Consider the following 20,861-nt stretch of genomic DNA (forward strand, 5'->3'; position numbering starts at 1 on the left):
GTTTTTTATAAATATGTAATAAATATGTAATAAATCAGAATAAATAAAAAAAATTCTGAATTTTGGTTTCTGAAAGATAGTAGTCAAAGACATGCTGTTTCTTCTGCATTAATTGTTGAAATTAAATGGTGTTTCATCTAACAAATGCCAAAAAATATTCTTATAATTGAATTACAAAAGCGACTTACTACTAAAAAAGCGATTTAAAGTTTTGTGCTATTAGACCTTTTTATTTTGTTGGAGTTTTGTGCACCCTAACCTTTCTGTACCATGATTCTACTTTACGCCACTACTTCCCTAACTGGCTTTAAAGCCAGTTTCCCAGTCTTATTTTGCCATTTGTTTCATTGGTTTTTTGGGATTCTTCAGTTTCTGTGGTTTTTTTCCTTTCTTTTTCCTGTGCTGCTTTGTGGAGTAGTCAGAAATCCTTCTCAATATTTACCTTTAAAATTCTTCTTAGGACTTGATGCTCTTGTGGTGCCTAGAGATACCATGTAATGTTATACATGTTAGCATAATCCAACAAACTTGGGAATTTTTAACTGTCGTGGGTTCATTCAGAATGTTTCAAGCCCCTTAATATTTGCAGGTTCTGAAGAACTAATTCTCTCAGATTCCAAACAAAACAGCAACAACAAAAGCACTGGCAATCAAAGTTGTTCTGATTACAGGAGTCTGCCTTTTGACTAGCAAATATACAGCTCCTAGTACAAAATGCAAATTTGATGTGGGAAAAAAAATAATAAAAAAGCTGTCAACATTGCTTTTGTGGCTCCTGTGAGCAACTTTACTCAGAGACTTTTGCCTTCTTCCCTGTAAAATGTAAAGACATGTAAAATGTTAGCGTCACAAAGTGCTTCTGTGTGCTGAATAGATGAGTGTACAGATTTAACATCATTAACAGTGGCACAATCCTTGCTTAAGAGACTGTGTTAGGAATGGGAAAGCTGCCCACCTGTCTTCGGTCTTCTGGGTGGGAGATTTAAGCTAATTCCTCTGGACCGGTTGTAAGTGCCATATGGGGCTGAAAGAGTTAAGGCTTAGAGGTTATTTTTAGGCAATTGCAATTAAAAAGGATTAAGCAGCTGCCTAAAGAAGAACCCTAGATTTTCTTTGCATGTCTATATGATTTTAATCCTTGGGGTTTTGGTTTTTTTAAATAATGACAATACTAAAAGCCAAATCCACCTTCTTTCACCAGTGGCTACTAATATGGGTAAGATCAGAGCAAGTGGGCTTAATTGAAAAATATTCAATACTGCTAACTGTGCTGTGAATGACAGCAGAAGGTTCATGTTAGGAATAGTTTTGTGCTGCAGATAAAAGGAATTACTGATTACTGGATAAGCAGATAACAGTGAACACTGGTTCAGACACATAAAGCCTAATCTTCTGTCACATTGACAATTTTCAGACCAACTACTGGTTTGCTTAACAAAGCATTCATTTACAGTGGTAGATATTCCAAATGAGGAATGTGAATGTTACTGTGGGGGAAGAAAAAGGCTATTTTTCTCTTTAGATTATCTTTTTGGCTGATTAAAACAAACTTCTGATCTCTAGTTTGACATTTAAGTTTTTTGAAGTCTGTGAAAGTATTCACCTCCTGAGGCACCCATATAAACACAATATTCCTTTAATGCTGCTGACTGAGAGGAATAAGGACACAGACAGAGCTTGTTCTCTCCTGTTAACTCTTAAATAAGTAACCTTATAATTGTCTTCACTTAACAATCACAGGAAAATGTCCTAAAATATAGTGCATTTCAGAACATTGTCTCCCTCAGTCATGGCTGTGTCTATGAGGTGCAAAGCAGATAGAGAGCACTGATAGAAGTTGGTCACGGCCTTGGTGTGACCTGATTGGAGTTACAGTCACTGGAGATGCTGCAGGGAATTATCTGAGTAGGAAATATTCATTTGTATCTAGACGGAATCAGCTTCCACGGCCAGCCTGTAGCTCCTCTCTGACCTGCAGGGACACAACAGCAAGCAGACAGCTTCCATCTCAGCCATCCCCAAGTGAGACAACAGAGTGACAGGGGCTGGCGCTGTACAGGTGGTAATTACTTCTATCTACAGGGGTCACTGCTATTCCAGTAAACAATGAATTTCTATGGATTCTTGGAGACTTCTTTTCTTAAACTAGAAATCTATTTCACTGAATGCACTACCAGGCTGTTTTCTTTTGCTTTCAATCTACTTGGTGGATAATCATCAAATAGCCTCCTAAAGTATTTGAAAATTTGCCTGGAGCAAATCATGTCTCTAATGGTTGCATTTTATTGGAAGCTTTGTGGACAGCCAGGTAAGGGAAGCTTATGAATGTGAATTTCCATGGTATCACAGTACAAACAACCCCATAGCACAGAAAAATTGGAGTGAACTTTTTAACTCTAGTTTAACAACTCCATATTTTGTTTCTTTTGGACAGGCTTTCATATGGCTGCTAACCTGTAGGACCTGTGAATTTTAGCATTTTTGGTGTCTAATACTAATTATTTGCTGTTTGTGGAAAAAGTTTTTTAGCTAAGTTTGCCTACTTAAATCATTGGTTACAGTAGTAGCAGTAAATACGTAACAAAGCCACATTAAACACAAGACACATATGTGTAAAGCATGAGAGTGAAGAATAAAAGTCTCTTTACCTGCAAGGTAAAAAATTATAGTAACAGTTCCAACTTATCACCTCAGCATGTTTTACTAATACAAACCCATTAAAATGTTGAACCCAATGAGATCACTGCTGGTCTAAATATACTTTGAGTTAATCCTTATTCATTTCAGAGTAACTAGATATTTAATCTAGTACCTATTTAACTGTAAGTAATTTTCTTTGTCTTTCTATTATTATTGAAAGGTCTTTTTTAAGTATGATCCCATTTTAAGAAGCAAATTTCAAGGCTATTGTTAATAGAGAAAGTGAAAGCAAGCTGTCAGGTGAGTTCAGTGGTATAAAGATAGCTGATGTTCTCTGTGTATGGGGCAAATGTGTTTCAAGTCTGACCAAAATGAGTAAATCATTAAGCCAACATGCTATCTGCCTGTGACATTAACATAAGACAATTATTTGTCATAATTTGTTTACTTTTCTTACATTGTGTGTTGCTCAGCATTTAAAATGTGTCGTTTTAAGTAGAAGAATATTGGTGACTCAACAGAAACTTTTCCATGTTTCCCATTTTCCCCAAGAGTGGGTCACAGGATATATCCTGAAGTTATATCTGTAGTAACTTCTGAAGCAAACAGTTCAGCCAGTTAAGAAACCTAAAAATTTTGCACTGGTATTCCAGATTTTCTCATTGGTGATTACAATAAAAGTGGACTTGGGCAAAAAGATTTTTGTAAATCCTATGACACGGTTTCAGGTGAATGATAAATTGTCATGCGTACTATTTGGATCCTATTATATGTAAACCATGAGAAAGCTCTAAAAGCTCTGGAAAGGGCAGGTCTCTAAATCAGGTTTGAGCAGGATGATTTTTATTTCTTTCAATGCAACTTCCTTCATGCTCACGTGGGGCTTTTTCAAGTTTATGGTCCTGTTTTAGAGATTAAAGTCATTGCCTCTGATTTCAGGATTAAAAAATCCCCAACAAACTGAAATTTTTAAAAGTCCTTAGAACAAGCTCATAATGCTGCAACTAAAGTTATAGCTGTCTGGTGTTCAAATTTGGTGAGGATTTAGCAGACAGCATTGACATCTTTGCTTTGTGCACAGGGTGTGTGAATTACTTTGGAGTTAATCTGTACTTCATGGCCAGCCTTGTTTCACACTCTGCTTCAGAACTTCAGCACAAAGTAGTTTTAGGCACATGATTCAGACCCTTGTCACCTTTATGGGCAATGTCACGTTCTAAAAATTAAGGTCTTCTGAAAGCCTAGAGTTAACTAAGAGGGGGTTTCTGTTGTTGTAGGTTTGGGATTTTTCTTGTTCAACTGAGGGGAGATGCAGTTTCAAAGCAGAGTCGTAGATTTTGGAAGTTGACTTAACATAGGTCATCTATCGTTTGAATTTAAAAATGGGACTGTGCACTTACTTAGTACCACTAAATTGTGTAGGGTTGCAAAACAATGTTTTTCTTATTGATGAAGCCTGTATTCAGCCCTGAGGTAGCTTTGTAGTGCTGGTGAATCATCTTGGCACAGCAGTACTCCTCCTGGGAAGCACAGAGAGGGAATAGACTGTGCAAGCTCTGTGTCACCACAACTATTGTGATTGGAATAGGATTTGAGTTCCTGCAGTATCTTGGATGTGTCCCTGTGTTAGACCATGGAAAGGACTGTACATGTGTCTTTGAACTGCTTTGGAGGCATTATGCATGTCTGCTGAAACTCATTTGTCTGAGGGTGTATTGAAGAAAATCATGTCTGAAGCTTGTGGACAGAGGAATAGATTTCTAGGTACTGCTGGTTAAAGAGAGAAATAGTATAAGCATTTATTTTTCCATTTTTATTTGACAGTTATAGCCCTGGTGTTACCTCAGGTTACTGCTTACTCTTTCTTTTTCTTAGTTATCTGATAAGGACACTTAAAAGTTGGAATTGTCTACAACTTTTGTGTGACTATTGAAATGGAAGTAATTAAGCTGCACTTATGAGTGCACTTGACCCTGATCTCTTCATAAAACCTAGTAAATGTTAGGTGGAAAATGGAATATAGTTACTGTGCTAGTTTCTGCAGTTTGTGGAAATCAAATGGCTTAATAGAAATTATTCTTCATTTTTGCTCCACAGAAAGGTTTCATCTAACAGACAAAATACCCACTGGAAAAAATAAAATTTGTGAGAATGTTGGAGGTCTTGGAGAGACTAGAGCCTTCTCTGTCTGGTCTTCTCTTCTCACGAGCATTTCCAGGAATGGGTAATGCTGGCTGCATAACACAGGAAGATCTATCCCTCTTACCCAGAGATCACTATAATTTTAAATACTTTTTCTGATCTGATGTGTCCACAAAGAGTCTGGGCTTTCTTCACTACTGATAGAATTAGCTAATATAAATAGGTAACGAGGGTTTTTCTTTTCTTTTTCCTTCAATAGGGGGTATCAATAGAGATGGCAAGTTCTTATTCTGGTCTAAAATTCTTGTACATCAGGAATACATTTTTAAATGCTACTTTTCTCGTTGTGCAGTTACCTTAAAGAATAAAAAGTTGTTTTCAGCATTGATGACTATTGTGAAATCTGAAAGAATTCAGATGTCGCTTTCTAGCATTCAATTCTTCTTGCTTTGACAAATTTGGTAGTGTCTAAACCATAACCTTTCATTTATACATTATGGTTGCTTGGTGTTTTGTTTGTCCTAACCCATTTCTGTTCTTGATCAGAAATGCAAATTATCTCAAATATTGTATCAGTTTGTATAATCAATAAATAAATAGCATTATTTAGGACTAGATTGATATGGTGCAGTCAAAAGGTCATTGACAGAGTTGCAGGGGTTTAAAAAAGCTAAATAACAGCCTCAACTGAAGTGGTTGAAACAGGAACGGTTTTGCTATGCAATTAATGTTAATGGTTTTGCTATGCAATGAATGTTAATGGTTATGTTATGAAATGAATGCTACAATTTTTTTGTGTGCTATGGGATATACTTCTGTCTATTATTTCCCTGTAGCTTACATTAAGAGGGGAAATATGCAGCTGCTGTTCCATTAGTCCTATGTGAAATTTTGACCTCTGACACCTTGCAGGAAAGTGCCATTGTAATAGGGTACTCGTCAGGTAGTAGAAGTGTGCAGTAAGAGACATCGAGTGTGGAATCCTTCACAAATATTTGGACAATGATTGCACTAAAGAATGAACAATTATCTAGCAAGCCTCTTTACATGTGAGGTTTTGTAGGCAACTTTTTCCGACTATGATTTAATTTCCCCAAAGCAAAGCCATTTGCTAATTCCATTTACCTCCATGCCTATTTTATTTCAAGGAGAGTCCCTCAAAGATTTTCTCACAGTTACTCTTAAAGGAGACATAGTTCTATTTATGTTTTTGTATTAAGAACAAATAGTCGTGTTACATACATGGTTCAATGTGTGAATCATTTCTCAGAGAAAGTGCATTTTTTTCAGATCGAAGACTTCAGTCTTCCATAAATAATCAGTTTTATGGGAGTGTTTTCATCATCGATGTTTGACATTCTACTGAATGTTTCACACAAGAATGTACTGTTTATGTTTGAGGTTTTGGTTTATGCTTTGGCGTAAGAACACGGATTTCAGTTCCCTATATTTTAATCATTTGCATGAATATGCATTTGTGCATTTACAGTGTTTTAATAAGGATCCCTAAGGATCTTATGTGAGTAAATCTGGCAGAAAAAGGAAGGCAGAGAAATTGTGGACATGTATGTCAGGCTGGTTAAATCACAAGTACTGGCTGTAACAGTATTATGCAGAGTGGCCGATCTTGTGACCTGTGATCTGCAAATTTCACTAAGATTGATTTTGTGAGCAAAAATAGCCTTATATAAGGTCAATGGCCTTAAATCTGGTTAGCAGTAAATATCATAAATGGGAATATTAGTTATGACTGCTTGGTGAAATCTTGTTAGATTGGTGGACTCTTAACAGAAAAATGTATGTTAGTATAAAACCTCAAGAACAATTGGAAGAGAAAGACCATGTCCTTGATTGTTTTGATGCTAATAATACACTCTGCACATTCTGTCAGCACAGGATGTAATTCTGCCTAAGTGAAGAGTGGCTTGTGTATGTATTTGTGTGTTGATTCTTCTCTCTTTGCTGTACAATTCCTTATTCAGTGTTCAATTTATTCTTTACACAATGGTTCATCCTTTAAGGTGACCAACATGAACAGAGGCCCTGTGTGATAAAATGAAAGGGAAGCAGGATGTTGTGAAGATGAGTATACCTTTTACTTATATTTGTTAGGTTCCAAGAGCATCTAGAAGTTTTCTGCTAAAGAAACCTCCTTAATTAATGATGTTTGAGGCTCTTGAAGTGTAGCCTTTGCTAGGTTACAAAAAAGACTGTGAAAGGTAGACTTCATAGTGTATAGGTGTGGATGCTTTGAAGCCAAAAAAAGCAGATTAATATGTATTGTCTCTTTATGCATTTCTTTCTAAAACTGCCTATACCTTAGTGGACAAATATTTATATAGAAAAACTGATATTCACCCTATGTTTTCACTTTTAATCTTTTTCTGTTTTCCCTTTTCCTCCTCTCATCAGTCTATGTGTGATCATTGCTGCTGACTGCTGAACTATAACATGTCTGTGATGAATAAACTAAAGGAACCTAACCTGATGTTCAGGTAACTGACTGGATTAGCAATAGTTTAAAAAAAACCTCCAAACCCAAAAGTTATATTGCAGATGTATCTTATTAAGCTGCTCCTTTTTAGCTGTTTCCCCTCCTGGGCATTAAATGACTTTTGGGCAGTGTTTTGAAAGTTTATCTCCTCTTTTGACTTTCTGATGCCTTTTTGCACAGACTTGACCCAGCTGTGTTAGGAGGATTTGGGATTGTTGGGCTGCTGCTCTGCAGGCACAACAATTATTACTAGTAGACCTGCAATAACTGTATTTCCAGGCACTGGTATGAAATAAAAGAAGCTGGCTTGCTATTCCAGTCTCAGCAAAGAGATTTGAATGCCTCGTGACAGTGACTTATGCAATTTTGCAATCCTAGTTAATTTTTGAACACAATAGCAGATAAAAATATCTTCCGGAATAGTGCTGGGTTCCTGAAATCCTAGCTTAGGAATTTTGGAGAATAAAGAGCATTCCTCTAGTTTAAAAGCTATTTATTGCAAACCTTCTCCCTTGAAAATATTTGGGAAATATTTGCTTGATATATGGGAATATTGCAGAACCTGTGTAAATTTGGTTTATTTTCAGCATGAAATGTGAAGCCTTTTAATTTATGACTCATAAAACCACTGTGGCAATGACATTAAAGTCTGTAGTTTGGAGCTAGGATCAAACTGAAGAAAGGAAGAACAGATGTTAATTCACCAAAAAATTATTTCCCTGTGATTCTATTCCCTCAGTGGTTTATGATACAAGCAACACACGGTTTGAAGATGAAACTGAGGAAAATGAAGTATAAAAGGAATGACTTGACTGTCGCTTTCAAAGAAATATATAAGTGCATGAAAGGGAGGGAGTTGTTTCTGTTTGTGCTTGAGCACATTTCCCTGTAGGGAGACGTGTCAGATACTATGGAAATAAAAAGAAACCTCTTTGGCATGTTGTATATTGATTGCTCTGTCATGGACAGTGATCTCTGAATTGATCTGGTGTTCTGTCACACTTCATGCCCTGTCTTTTGCCTTAGTGTAGTACTAATAACAGTTGTGATAAGTGGAAATATTACTTAAACTATTTTTAATCTCAGCAAATAAGAAATAATGCTTCATTAGACCAGAAGTGTTGTCAGTCAGTGCTGTTAGTGCAAACTCACACAGGCAGTGTGAACATACTGATTTGAGCATTAGGGAACTTTTGTTTAATCATATTGTATGTGCCTAGGCCATGTGTCTTTACTGTGAGGTATAAAAAAAGTCACACTCATTGTGTCTTCTGTGTTTAGCTGAACTTTTAGGTCTGTCTCTCAAATTTTCTTTAATGAGTAGAAGTACATTGTTTCACATTTCTCAACCTCTACCTCATGTAAAAAAAAAATTAGAAACATCATAAAATAAAAAAAATCAGATCAAAATATTTTCATTTTAGTCTCTGCAATGATTTCAGGACTTCTTCATTGAGCAGTTTTGTTTCTTTTACTGCTTTCATTTTAACAACGTGCTAGGCTTCTTGATCCAGGACTGTATTCCTGTGTGATGTGTTCTGCAGCTCTGTGGAATGTTTGCCTGCCTTCATATCACTGACTCTGCTTAAGATATTTTTTCTGCTTATAAATGGAAGAATACAAGTGTTTATTTTACCAACATGCTTAGAAGTTCAGGGAGACCCATGCTTGAAAGACAGAATTATTTTGGAAAATTATTTTCCAGTTGATGCTGAAGCCTAACACTAAACACTGTGTATGAGCTCTGTAGGTATTGGAACACAGACTGCACTACACAAAGTGTTGGCAGATGCTGTTTTTCATAATATTTGGTGGTGTTCCTTAGATACAAAATGCACTGCCTGACAATTCTTTGGAGCAGACTGTATGTCTATTGCAAAATGCCTACGTTATCTCATGGAACAACTGGAATCTGGCTTTCTGTGAAGTAAGGGGAATCCAGCTTCAAGAATTTCTTACATGAAGAGTTAATTTCAAGTGATTTTGCTATTATGGCAAGAGTGCAACTCAATTGGAAATAGTCTGTGTAACACCCGGTCCCTTGGAAGCTCTCCCATCTGTGGAGCAAAGGCATGTTTAATTTCATGGAAGAAAATCCCTTTTTCCTTCTCCCATCTCTTGAACTTAAGCAGGCACTTAACATTTTTTCCTGCAGAGCTGTTTATGTCAATGACTGGTTTGTTCAAAAGATGCAAAAAAAAGCTTCTAATGATTACTTCAGGATGTACCTTGTAAATGCAAAATGGATCACTCATTTCCTCTCCTTGGAATGATGTTCAGTCTCCAGTGTGTTCTGCGTTTATTGCAGGGTAATTTTCTTTTCAGATAAAAGTGTTCCCGAGGCAGTTAAGAACCATAACTTATATTAGTTGTTATGTTTCTTCCTTTTTTTGGGGAAGAAGTTTGAGTTAGAGGCTCAGCAGCTACAAAAATACCCCAACACTCCAGCTTCTTTTATTTCTTAATTTAAAGACAAACTTGTAGGGTTTTGAAGGAGGGGATCTTTGTATCTTCCATTCTTTACGATAACAGTGACTGGGACTTCTTTCCCCTGCAGCAGAGCCTCTCTCCTTCCACTTGTAACAGGCTGCACTCCCCATGTGGGTCATGGGTCCTCACTGTGGCCATCAGCACTTGGCAGGTCAGCTTAAGAAGGCACCACTTTAGCTGTAGCAATGCTGGGTAGGGTGAAGAGATGTCAAGAAAGCTGCCAAAGATAAGTTTGAAGTGTTTGACAAAATAACGGGGATTTTAAGGACAAGCGTTGCAGAACACATATGCTTTTGGTTTAATGAAATTATTTGGAAAATAATTTTCACTTCCAGGCATGGATACTGGGAAGGAACAACACAACAGGTGCATTTGATTTCTAGTTTTGCTCTTCCCTGGAGACTCTTTGTCTTCCCTTCTGGATCTTTTTTTCCTCTTAGTTGTGTGCTGCTTAATTCTTTCTTTCTGTGAATGTACAGTTTTTGTGAGAATGCTGCTGTGTTCCTAGTTTGGGGCACACCCTCCTTTTTTCTGAGGCCTGACCATGGCAGAGTAAGTTCTGAGTCTAGGATCAAGTCAAAGAGAATCCTCCAGAAGGTAAGATTTGGTGTGTAGTGGCTTCTACTGGAAAAAAAAGGAGTGTTTTGGGGCTTGTACATAAACATATTGGTAAACTTAGCAGAAATTTTCCGCTTTATTTGCTTTATTTTCATTTAACTTTATTGGCAAAATTTCTTGGTTTTTGTAAGGCTGTGGCTTCTCTTAGGAGCTGTTCTCTAGTTTGTCAGACAAAACCAAGAGGGATTTGGGGGCAGTGAAAAAGAGGAGAGAGCAAAATGGGAATAGAATCAGATCATTGTTAGCTTAGCATACTGCATTCAATACCTTATTCTGGGATGGTGAAGTTGTACCTTTGATTTGCTTTCCCAAATCTGTAAAAAGCACTTTATGGGAGTTTGGGAAAAATTACTTAGCATTGCTATATTGTGAAACTGAATTATTCACTTGTTTAAAGGTTACTTAGAAATGATAAAAAGATACTACAAAATAGCATAGAATCAAAATAGATGCCCTGAACCTTGTCATTTTTTCCCTGAATATGGTTCAAAGAAACCCAGTTACAGTCTTCTCAGAGTATTGCATGCTTGTTTTCTCTACTAACATCAGGTAAGATTTACGTTGCCAATAGCAAACAACAAATGCTGGGTGATGCAGGGAGCACCAGCGTCAAGAAATATCCAACCCTGCTTTCTCAGAACTTGTAAAATCCAACCAAATTTCCATTTTGCACATAATTTTCTAGTATTTCAATGGTGTCTTATGTTGTCTCAGATCTCTCTATAAAAATTTCTGTCTGATTTTAAGGTATTTTTACACTGAATTTAGGTATTTGATAGAGGTTTTGTTCTGTATCGTTTTGCAAAAACACACAAAAATTTTCAACTGCCAAAATCTAAATTGTTGCTTAAACTTTTCTGATCATCTTCTGCAAGGCAAACCATATGTTATAGTCTGGCACTAGAATTTCTTTGGGTTTCTTCTTTAATACCATTTCTTGAGTCAGGCTATGCCTCCGTTTTGCAGTTATAAGTCAGGATAGTAAATGGAAGAGAATGGGAACCAGGATCTCTAATCCCCAATCTGACAGTTCTGGCTTTAGGCAAGTCACTTAAATTGTGTCTCAGATTCCCATAAAATGGGGTAACGTGTCTCTTGCTCATCAGGGTATTGTATGAGTTGATTTACACTTCTAAGATTTTGCAGAATGCTTCATGTTGCTGCATTTTACTCAACCTCTCACTGCACTCCCCACCACCTGCTGTTTTCTGGTTTTGCACTGGCCAAAAGAGACATGATGAAGAGAAGGAAGTATTTCTAATTAATATTCAGAAATATCAGAGTAAAAATGAATATAAATATAAAGTTGCCACTTAGAGCAATATTGTCACATGAATGCAAATCCACAAGTCAAGAAAATGGCCCAGGGTAATTTTCATCTTATGGTCCCTTATCAGGAATCTGATAGGTAAAGGGGATATGTGTTGGAATTTAACAGACTTTGGGGAAGGTGTGAGAGCAGCAGGCTCGTGATGCCCTGTGCTATACCATTTGCATAACACTTGTGTCATTTTTGAGCCAGTAGCTGTTGTGGCTCCTCCAGAGTAATTTTATCCCTGCTCTGGAATATGTCCTCTGCTATAGGAGTTGTGTTTACACAACCCTGTCTGTTCTACTGAAAGTACAGCTGGAGTGTGTCATAGACACAATGCAGGATGTCTGTTGGCAAGCTCCAATGGCAGGTTTTAAACGATGCCATAGCAGATTCACTCCATTTTTCTTAAATTTAAATTGTCTGGCCCTATGTTTACCCGTCTGGAACTCAGCACAAATTCTAGATGGCTTGGGAAGAACTCATGAATCATTTAACTACCTCTTATGAGCCAGACCAATGATGAGCACAGGCTGGACCCTCTTATGTAGGCAGCTATGGCTGCAGAAGCAATTGGAGGCAAACCCTGTTATCCCTCTAGTGTAGATGGAGCAAATGCCAACAGAACACCCCAAATACTAATCAGGCAAAATAACACTTCTGTAGGGAAATTGTCTATATCTGAAATTCTGATGAAGTCAAAACCTGCTGAGAAGTATATGTGATTTGAATTGAACAGGTGCAGCTTCATCAGTGAAACTTGGAAATGCAGAACAAGACAAAGCCTTAACCTGACTATTAGTTTTCAGAAAATATTCCCTTTGTGTATATTTTAAATGCTAATTTTAATCAGTGTAAGAGACATCTAAACTAGTCATGGAGCTGCAGTCCTCCTGAGAGCAATAGGATTTACAGTGTAGCCTGTTGTCTGATGAGCCTCCTCAGCAGTCATATGAAGAGATGCTTAAATGAGAAAGTATTGTATTTTGGCATCTTGTGACTTTGAAAATGTTTCCAGCTGTTTCTCTGAATTTAAAATACTGAAAACTGTAAGTTTCTAAGTATTTGGACATTTGCTGCTACAGAAATCCTTGTTTGCTTGTGGTACTTTGTGTCCAAGGCACTAATGTAACTCTTGGTCAGATAAAAGAGAACCTGGAAGTGGGAATAAGAAAGGAGTGTAAGGAAAGTAGCAAAACAGTTGTGTGCCATTATACCATATGGGAGACAGCAGTGTGCTACAGGAAAACAGCAAATGGCATTGTCTGCTGTGAAGTGTGAGAAGAAAACTTTCCCTTTATGTGCTATCGTTTTTACCTGCCTGTAGTTTCTGTCAGCAGTCTGCATGGATTTATTTATTACCTTAGAAAATATCACTCTGATCTGAATTATATTGTGGGGTTGGTTTTTTTGTTTGGGTTTTTTTTGTTGGTTGGTTGGTTGTTTTTTATTGTTTTGGTTTTTTGTTTTGTTTTGATTTTTTTTGTATTCTCAAGCAGGCAAATTTTAAGAGTGCCCAGAAATAAAACATACAGAGTGGTACTGCTTATTCTTTCTTCCTATTCATAAAAAGTTTCTTAAATTAGTGTTACAGAATAATGTCAGCAGCTATAGTTGTGGGTAAAGTAATTCTGATCAAACACCTGCAGGCCTTGGTAGCCCTGTAACTGTGCTATTCTTATGCTACAGAAATGATAAGGTTGAGAGCTCAAAAACCTCCCAGAGATGGTAGAATGTTGTCAGCTCTTTTATTAATGGATGCATAACAGTCTGTGGTTTTTAAGGTAAGGGCTGTGTGGTATAAATACCCAACAATATTCTGGAGATTTGCTCAGGAAAAGCTGATTTGAAAATGTTTGTTAAGAATAGGGACAGCTGAAAAACAAAAAATGAAAAAATGAGAAAAGGCAATAAATTCAGGAAGGATAGAATGATTGAAAATGAAGACCTGTTCAAAAATTCTAAAAGCCCTCAGTGACTGAAGAAACTCTGGAGGATAATATAATTCAATTGAATGAGAAAGCATCATGAAATTGAGCCAACACTTTTGATTAGTTGTGAGATCAGTGTCTCTTCATAGGGAAATCAGATAAAATTTGAATAGTGGTAGGGTCTTTAATGAAACATTTTGACTAGTTTTTGTTTTGAACTTAGATTTCTATGTATGTGCAAATACACTGTATTAGCAGAAAAAGGCATCAAAAGCAAAAATATTTTCATTGTCAAAATGAAATTTGTCTTTCACAACTTTTGTTATGTGTGGAACTTTAAAATTAATAAAAATTAGTATTCAAAAAATGAAGATAAAGCAAGCTGAATGATAAATATCATGACAAGAGTCAGACTGGGTCTATTTTGCTCAATATCCATTCTCTGACAAGGGCCAGAAACAGATGTTTGGAGAAGAGGCAAGAGGAGTAAAACATAGAATAATTTCCAGTCTTTCCAGAAGGAACACTGGCAGATTCCAGAGATTTGTGGTTCAGGAACTTCCTGCTTTAGAGTTAGTCACTGCTTTATAAGGGAGTAATAACTAGATGCTGCGGAATCTGAGTTTGTAAATTACTGTAAATTGGTTCCGATGGGTTTTGTGAGATCAGTTCCTGCCTGGTGAAGGCTCCATGCACAAGCATATGTGTGAATTAACCTTTCCATTTGCAAAATGGTACACTCGTAGAGAGAAAAACAGGAGAGAGAGAGTTTGAATTGCTTTTTTGTCCCAAGAACTAACACTCCGTTCAAAATTCCTTGAGACAAAATTATTCCTTACAGGAATGAGTAATAACTTATCAGATTAATATGGTTGTATTTACTGCTTAGTAAGATGATGTCTGATTGACTTGATTCAAAGTAGACTGTTTGAAAACTTAAACTTTGTTCAGTCTTGGTGTAGATTAGCCAAATGATCAGCAAATATTAACTATTTAAATTAAGAACATTATAAACGAATTCTGGGAAGATAGCCACAAATAAAACAGTGCAGTGGAAGCTTGAATGCAGTTAAAAATTAGGAGAAGCCAAGAGGTTTTCTTCATTAAAAAGCATTCCTGAGTCAACATTTTATTATCTTTTCAACATCTTTTTGCTGTGCAGAATGTGCTGGGGAGGTTGGGGTTTTTTGTGATACTTACCAGATGGTGTTTACTATAGCTGTCTTGGTAGTTAGGTCTTATAATTGAAACAGTTTTCCTTTTAAGTAATGCAAAGAAAGAGTATAAAAGGTATAACAATTAATAATTCCAAGTATTGAATCTGTAGTTCCATTAACTATTGTCTGAAAAAGAAATACTATATGTATATTTGCATGTTTTATGGAAAAGTTACTGATTGGAGCAGCAATAATTTTATTGATTTTTGTAACACACAGCTTGTGAGGACATTTTTCTAGCTCTGAAACCCTATTTCTTAAAAAAACCCAAACAGTGCTAGAGATAGTTACTAGCACTATTGTTTCTCTGTTAAGTTTATTTATGTGTTGTAATTGTCCTGTGCCTTGATATTTTGTATGCCAGACTGTGGCTATGCACTCTTGGATGTATGTGAGAGAGGGGAGTATGTGCTGAGTACATTTCTTAATAATTCTGAATAATTGGTGCTCATTTATTAAGCCAGCACTGCTGCAATTGATGCCCAAGGGATGAGGAATGAACTTCATGGGTGATGGGTGAATGCTTAGTACTGTGAAATGAAAATGTTTAATTCACGTCTATTACTTTTCCATTTACTTACATGCGAACTAGGGTAAAATAGAGCTGAAAACTTACTCAGTTTGGATTGCCTATGAACAGATTTATTCCAGGATTAATTAACTCAATTGCCTGCAGTTTTTCCTTCCCAAGTTTATTGACACTGACTGGAGAATAATGTCATTTGGTTTCAGTTATACACAGGAGTTAATCAGCACAAGTGCTCTTAAGATCAGGCACTTTGTCTAGATGTAGGATACGTAATTATTCACTTTGATGTGATGTTAATCTTCTAATATTAGCCCCTTCCAAAATAGTATACAGGAGGAAGCACTTTAACTTTTTTGTGAGACATTTGCTGTACTTTTGCTTTCCTTTTCCTGTTCTAATTTTTTTCTTCCTTCTCAGATTCCAGGCCATTTCCTAAGTACTTTTTTTTTTTCTGCAACAATCTAGAAAATTTGGACAACTTTTGTTAAATAGTCAGAATTTTTTGTTTAATCTCTTTGGGTTCTGTGTTCTATGACACAGCTTTGTGTTCAGCCTCAGAGAACAATTTGTTTTGTAAGTTTCATTTTCATTATCAATTTATTTCTAAAAACACAAGGTGATTTGGTTTTATCACTCTAATATTGATTATTCCATGAGCTTTAATGGTGCTCTAAAATACTGAAAGGTGTCAAGAGTATAAAATGAAACAGATTATTATTAGTTACTCAGCTTTTCCATCCAAAATAAGTGTGGAACTGTAATTTCTTCAAATGCACAAATAGGATGCTAAAAGTATAGGTCTTTTTCTGAAGTTATGGGCAAATAAAGCCTCCTACATCATACATATGTCTTCTATGGCATTAGAACAGTGTTCTGGATAACTATATATTTGTGCTGGCTGGCCTCAACAAGCATTCTTTTAACTTGAAAAAGCTAAGTAACATATTAAGGGACTCCTTGAAAAATGAAGAGCATCAGCATTGTTTCAAATAATCTCACCATGAGCCACTTTGTTTGGCTTCTGCAAGGGTTAATAGCAGTAATTGTTTGTAGGATCTCTGGGTTGTTTGCTGATTGATACCCATAATGGGGTCGCTGATTTACATAATCTCTGTACTGACAAGCATTTTATTGACTTTTCTCTTAATGTAACCTAACACCTTCCCAATTACCTTCATGAAACCACACCTGCAGCAGAAGGGTTGTGTGCCTTGTTGCTAGCATAGCATGTGTGGAGTCTGCAGGTAACTCTGGCATTGTGTTGCACTCATTTCTGTTACACCAGAAAGTTTGGTGTGATCAAGCTCTCATCCTCACCCTGAATGAAAGCTTGCTCTAGAGTTACTCTGCATCATTTTTAATCCTTATGGTATCAGCACTGCAGCAAGATCATGTGGCAAGTATTCAACAAAGGCTTAGAACAAGTACAGAGACACAGGAGGTACCTGGCTCTGTCATAATTCTTTCGTGTTGCAACATCTATGGTCAAAATGTTAATAAAAAGCATACTTCAGGTGTATTCAGATGTATTTAACTCATTCCTTAACATTTTGGCATATTTTAGGTTTTTTTACAGAAAAAAATCGACTTCAAATGTACCAGCTGTAACACTGCTTTACAAATTACCTCTTTCAGCCATGACTTCATTTTATTCCTGGTTTAGTTTTACCTCATATGGAAAAATTGGATTTAAACTCTGAAAATGCTGCTGTCATTTTCTCACGTCTCAGTCACAGCTTGATGTTTTCAGGACATGATGTGATTGGAATGGGCCTGTTGAAAATGGCTTGTTTTGTGTCCTCTTAGCTCCATTTCAGCCGTCATCTGATGTGTGATTCCTCAATCTTTAAAACTGTTCATGCCATTTTTATAATGCTTCCTCCTTTTATCTCTTAATAATGAGAGCCTTGGCGCGTAAAGAAGGATGATTTCTCTATCTGTGCTCATAACAGCTGAAGGTGTGATTATTATTTTTTTTTTGTAGGAAACTTGGAATACTTAAAGGTGGAGCTTTTTAAGCTCTTCTTTTACTCGTTCTATTGAAAGGTACTAATATTGGTTCCTGAATTTCTACTGAGGGAAGAATAGGGGAGCTGTGCATAAGTATCTTAAACAGTCTGGGGGAGGAACTCAGCTTTTAGGCAGACCTTGCAGTTTTGACAGCAACAGCAGGAGTGGTTTCATCACAAACTGAGAACTTAGTTAAGTCCCGTGGTTTGGATGAATGTTTGCCTGTTGCTGCTCGTGCCTGCTTTTTGCTGTCTCTCTCTCCCCACTCCCTTCAGCATTGCCGCAGTTCTCAAATCTTGAGTTACAGCAAATATTTGTCCTCCTAAAGCTGCCTGGAAAGCGTGAAAGAGGAATTAGTTAGTGAATTTTCTTTTTGCCCAGGAGGTGCAGTACTATTAAGTCTCATTTGTTTGGAGTGACAGAGTTGGCGCAGCTCATGCTGAAGGAGATCATGGTGAGCTGTCCTCCACCTCCAGAGGCAGGCAGTCCTGGGACCTGAGCTTGCAGGGAGAGGGTTTGAGCAGCTGTTTGGAGTCTGGAATTTTTCTTGGTTGGAAAAGCTTGTGTTGAACTGCCTCTAGTTCAACTGCTGCAACTCATAGCTCTAAACATTAAAAATATTTTCTGTAGGAGCTGTGTTTTGTAAGAATATAGGAAAACCCATAAGTAAGAACCTCTAGTGAAACAGAAGTTTGAAGACAAAATGAGAATAGATTGAATGTGGAACTTTAACTCCCATGAGAAATACAGGAAATGCATCATTAAACTATGAAGAGATGAGCTGTGCAAAGATGAAAGCCATAAAAACACTCTGTGGGAAGAAAAACAACAGAAAAGTAATAGGTGCATGGTCTGACTGTCAGAGGTGCTCAGCACTCCCATCAGTCACTGTCAGAAAGCTGTGCAGCTCCATGGCATATCCAAAGTTACCAGAGGCAGTAAAAGATGGACACATTTTGGTTCTAATTTTCAAAAAATCAAAGAATGTAGAAAATTGTATCAAGTCAGGTGTCTTGCTGTCTGCTGCATGTAAAATGCCTGGCACATTGCAGCATGAAGCCTGCAATGTGTACTTTCAGCGCTTACAAATTTAAGAGAACCATGGTCCTTTGACAAGTTTACCACACACAATGATATCACTTCATGGTTTGGGAATGAAGATCATCCGAATTCTCACAAAGATAGGAAAAGCACAATTAGAGTCTTTAGAAACAGATTAAAGCAAACTAAATGAAAGCATTTCTGTCAATTTACACACTTGAAGGAGAAAAGGTGGTGTCAGCAAACAGCGTAAGTATATCGCTAGATTTTTCTTACTTGTACAAAATTTTTCTTTTCACTGAAAAAATAACTTTTCAGGGCATTGGTAATAAAATTGAGAAGTGCAGTGAAATTAAAATATTTTATATCATCGCAGAATAAAAAAGCTATTAAGAAATATATGTGCAAGGAAGATATTCATTTTGCCACTAGTACCTCAAGACTGATTATCCAATTTTCTCCCATTTCTGGGAACAGTACAAAAAAAAGACAGGACTTCTTTGATGTAAATGAAAAATGAGTGAAGAAGATGAATTAATATAAGTTGTAATTCATATAACTGCTGTAGACTATTTAGTAGAAAACACTTTTGTATCGGAAGTGCAGCTAATAGCTGTAGTTCTGCATGGAATTTTGTAACTCATTTCAGCTGTATAATTCAAAATATTATTTAGAGCTTACTCCTGTGAAGAACTTAATGTCTTTCTGCAATATATAGAATGTCTTTGGAGACATTTTACAACTTGAACTGAGCTCAGAGTGACCAGGAGTTTAGTATTCAAATAAATAGAGGGGTCACTCATCAATAGAATCCGTTATTTAAGATCTAATAAAATTGGAGGAAGAGAAAGTGTCAGGGTACTAAGTACTGATCATACGGGTCAGACTTAAGCAAATGTCTGTCCAGCTCCATGCAGAGAAGCTCTGGCAGCTGCAGGGCTCAGGCTCTGGGAGTCACAAGTACCTTGTTCCTGAAGTTGGTCAGAGCTATCCAACATGGGAAAGAACTAGGAAGTACCTTCATGTCTGCATGCACTGATCTGCTTTTGTGTGGATTCTGTAAGGTAACACTGAATTATTTTGATTACAGAAAAAGTGATTATAGGAAGACAAGGGCAGCACACTGAACTTGAAAATAGGCATTATGAAGGCATTTATTTTTTCAGTCAGCTTGAGCTGATAATGGAAATGTTCATGTAATATTAATCAGGATATTAGCTTCTGCTGTTAGACTAGAAATGCACATTTGGGGAATGAGTTTATTTTCTTAAATGTAACTGTCATTGATGTAGTACTAAAGGTCTTTTTAAAATAGAAGAAAATAAGCATTAAATCCATTACTTGTAAAAACAAATCTTTTCCCACTGCTTATAGTTTTAAAATTTCTACAGTAGGAAATTTGGCTTTTAAAGATGCGACAGATAGAATGGGATTTGGTGCTTGTTACATTGCTGGTAGTTATTGTTCCAGTACAGCAATTTCAGCAAATACTCATTTTAATCAGCATAGACATATGAAAAAAAAAAAATCTAGAGGAAATGAATAGGGTTGCATAGCATGTCACCCATATTTTAATCCTCATGTCTGCAGGTCCAGATTTTCACTTAAAATTTTATTTGAATGGAATTGCTTTCAATTGCCCTAACATATTCAGCTATTTTTCTGTGGTCATAAGTTTACTGATGTGATGTTTTGTAATGATATGTTATACTTGCCTACAAAAGTTAGGATTAGAAAGGCTGAATAGTTCCCTTCTATTCAAATCAGTTTGGTTTGACAGGTCCATAATTACTGTCTGTTTGCAAACAGTTGTAACTTTACCTTAATGAAGTTAAACTTCCTAATTTTTATGAATGGAACAGGCAGTACGTGTTAAATCTTTGGAAGGCGAAATTAGACAAAATTAGTTTGGTTATGACTGAATTTATTTTCAAGTCTTATTTATCCAGCTGAAATATTCTTTTTAGCTGATGTTGTAGCACTGTCTCAGGTAGGAAAATAAAGCTAGCCAGTCAGAAATTCTGTTATGAGACTGCTTAGGCCTAACTTAGTCAATCTTCCCAAAGTTTATACTATTTACTAATATAAATTCCATATTTTTTATAGTATTTTTCTTATGGACTCTTTTTAGCAAAAATTAGCTTCATATGTATGTATACTCTGCACAATCAATTGGTAGCTACTGTGATTGCCCATGAAAAAGAAATGCTGTCAATATTTGCAAAATGTTTGAATTTAAGTCAATTTAGCCTTAACCACCTGCAATTTCCCAGCTATACTGCCTTCCTCTGAAAGGGAGCTAAGCTATGTGCTTAAAGTCAACTTGCATTTCTTGGAAATGCTTAACACTGTTAATATATCTCAGCATGTAAATGCTTTGCTGTCTTGAGAAACCATTGGCTGCTGGTGTCCCTCTAGAGCTGGATGCTGCTGCATA

At 36.5% G+C, this 20,861-nt stretch overlaps 1 protein-coding gene across 1 annotated transcript in view; it reads left to right on the forward strand.

Moving 5' to 3' along the window:
- The first annotated feature begins 10,238 nt into the window (after positions 1 to 10,238).
- The window catches only part of TFPI (tissue factor pathway inhibitor), a 177,109-nt gene continuing 166,486 nt past the window's right edge, over positions 10,239 to 20,861 (forward strand). The window contains exon 1 of the mRNA XM_039554869.1: positions 10,239 to 10,363. The gene's annotated coding sequence lies outside the window, so the exon portion shown is untranslated. The remainder of the gene's footprint in view (positions 10,364 to 20,861) is intronic.

Source organism: Corvus cornix, chromosome 7 (genome assembly GCF_000738735.6).
Source record: "Corvus cornix cornix isolate S_Up_H32 chromosome 7, ASM73873v5, whole genome shotgun sequence".
Classification (NCBI taxonomy): Eukaryota; Metazoa; Chordata; class Aves; order Passeriformes; family Corvidae; genus Corvus; species Corvus cornix.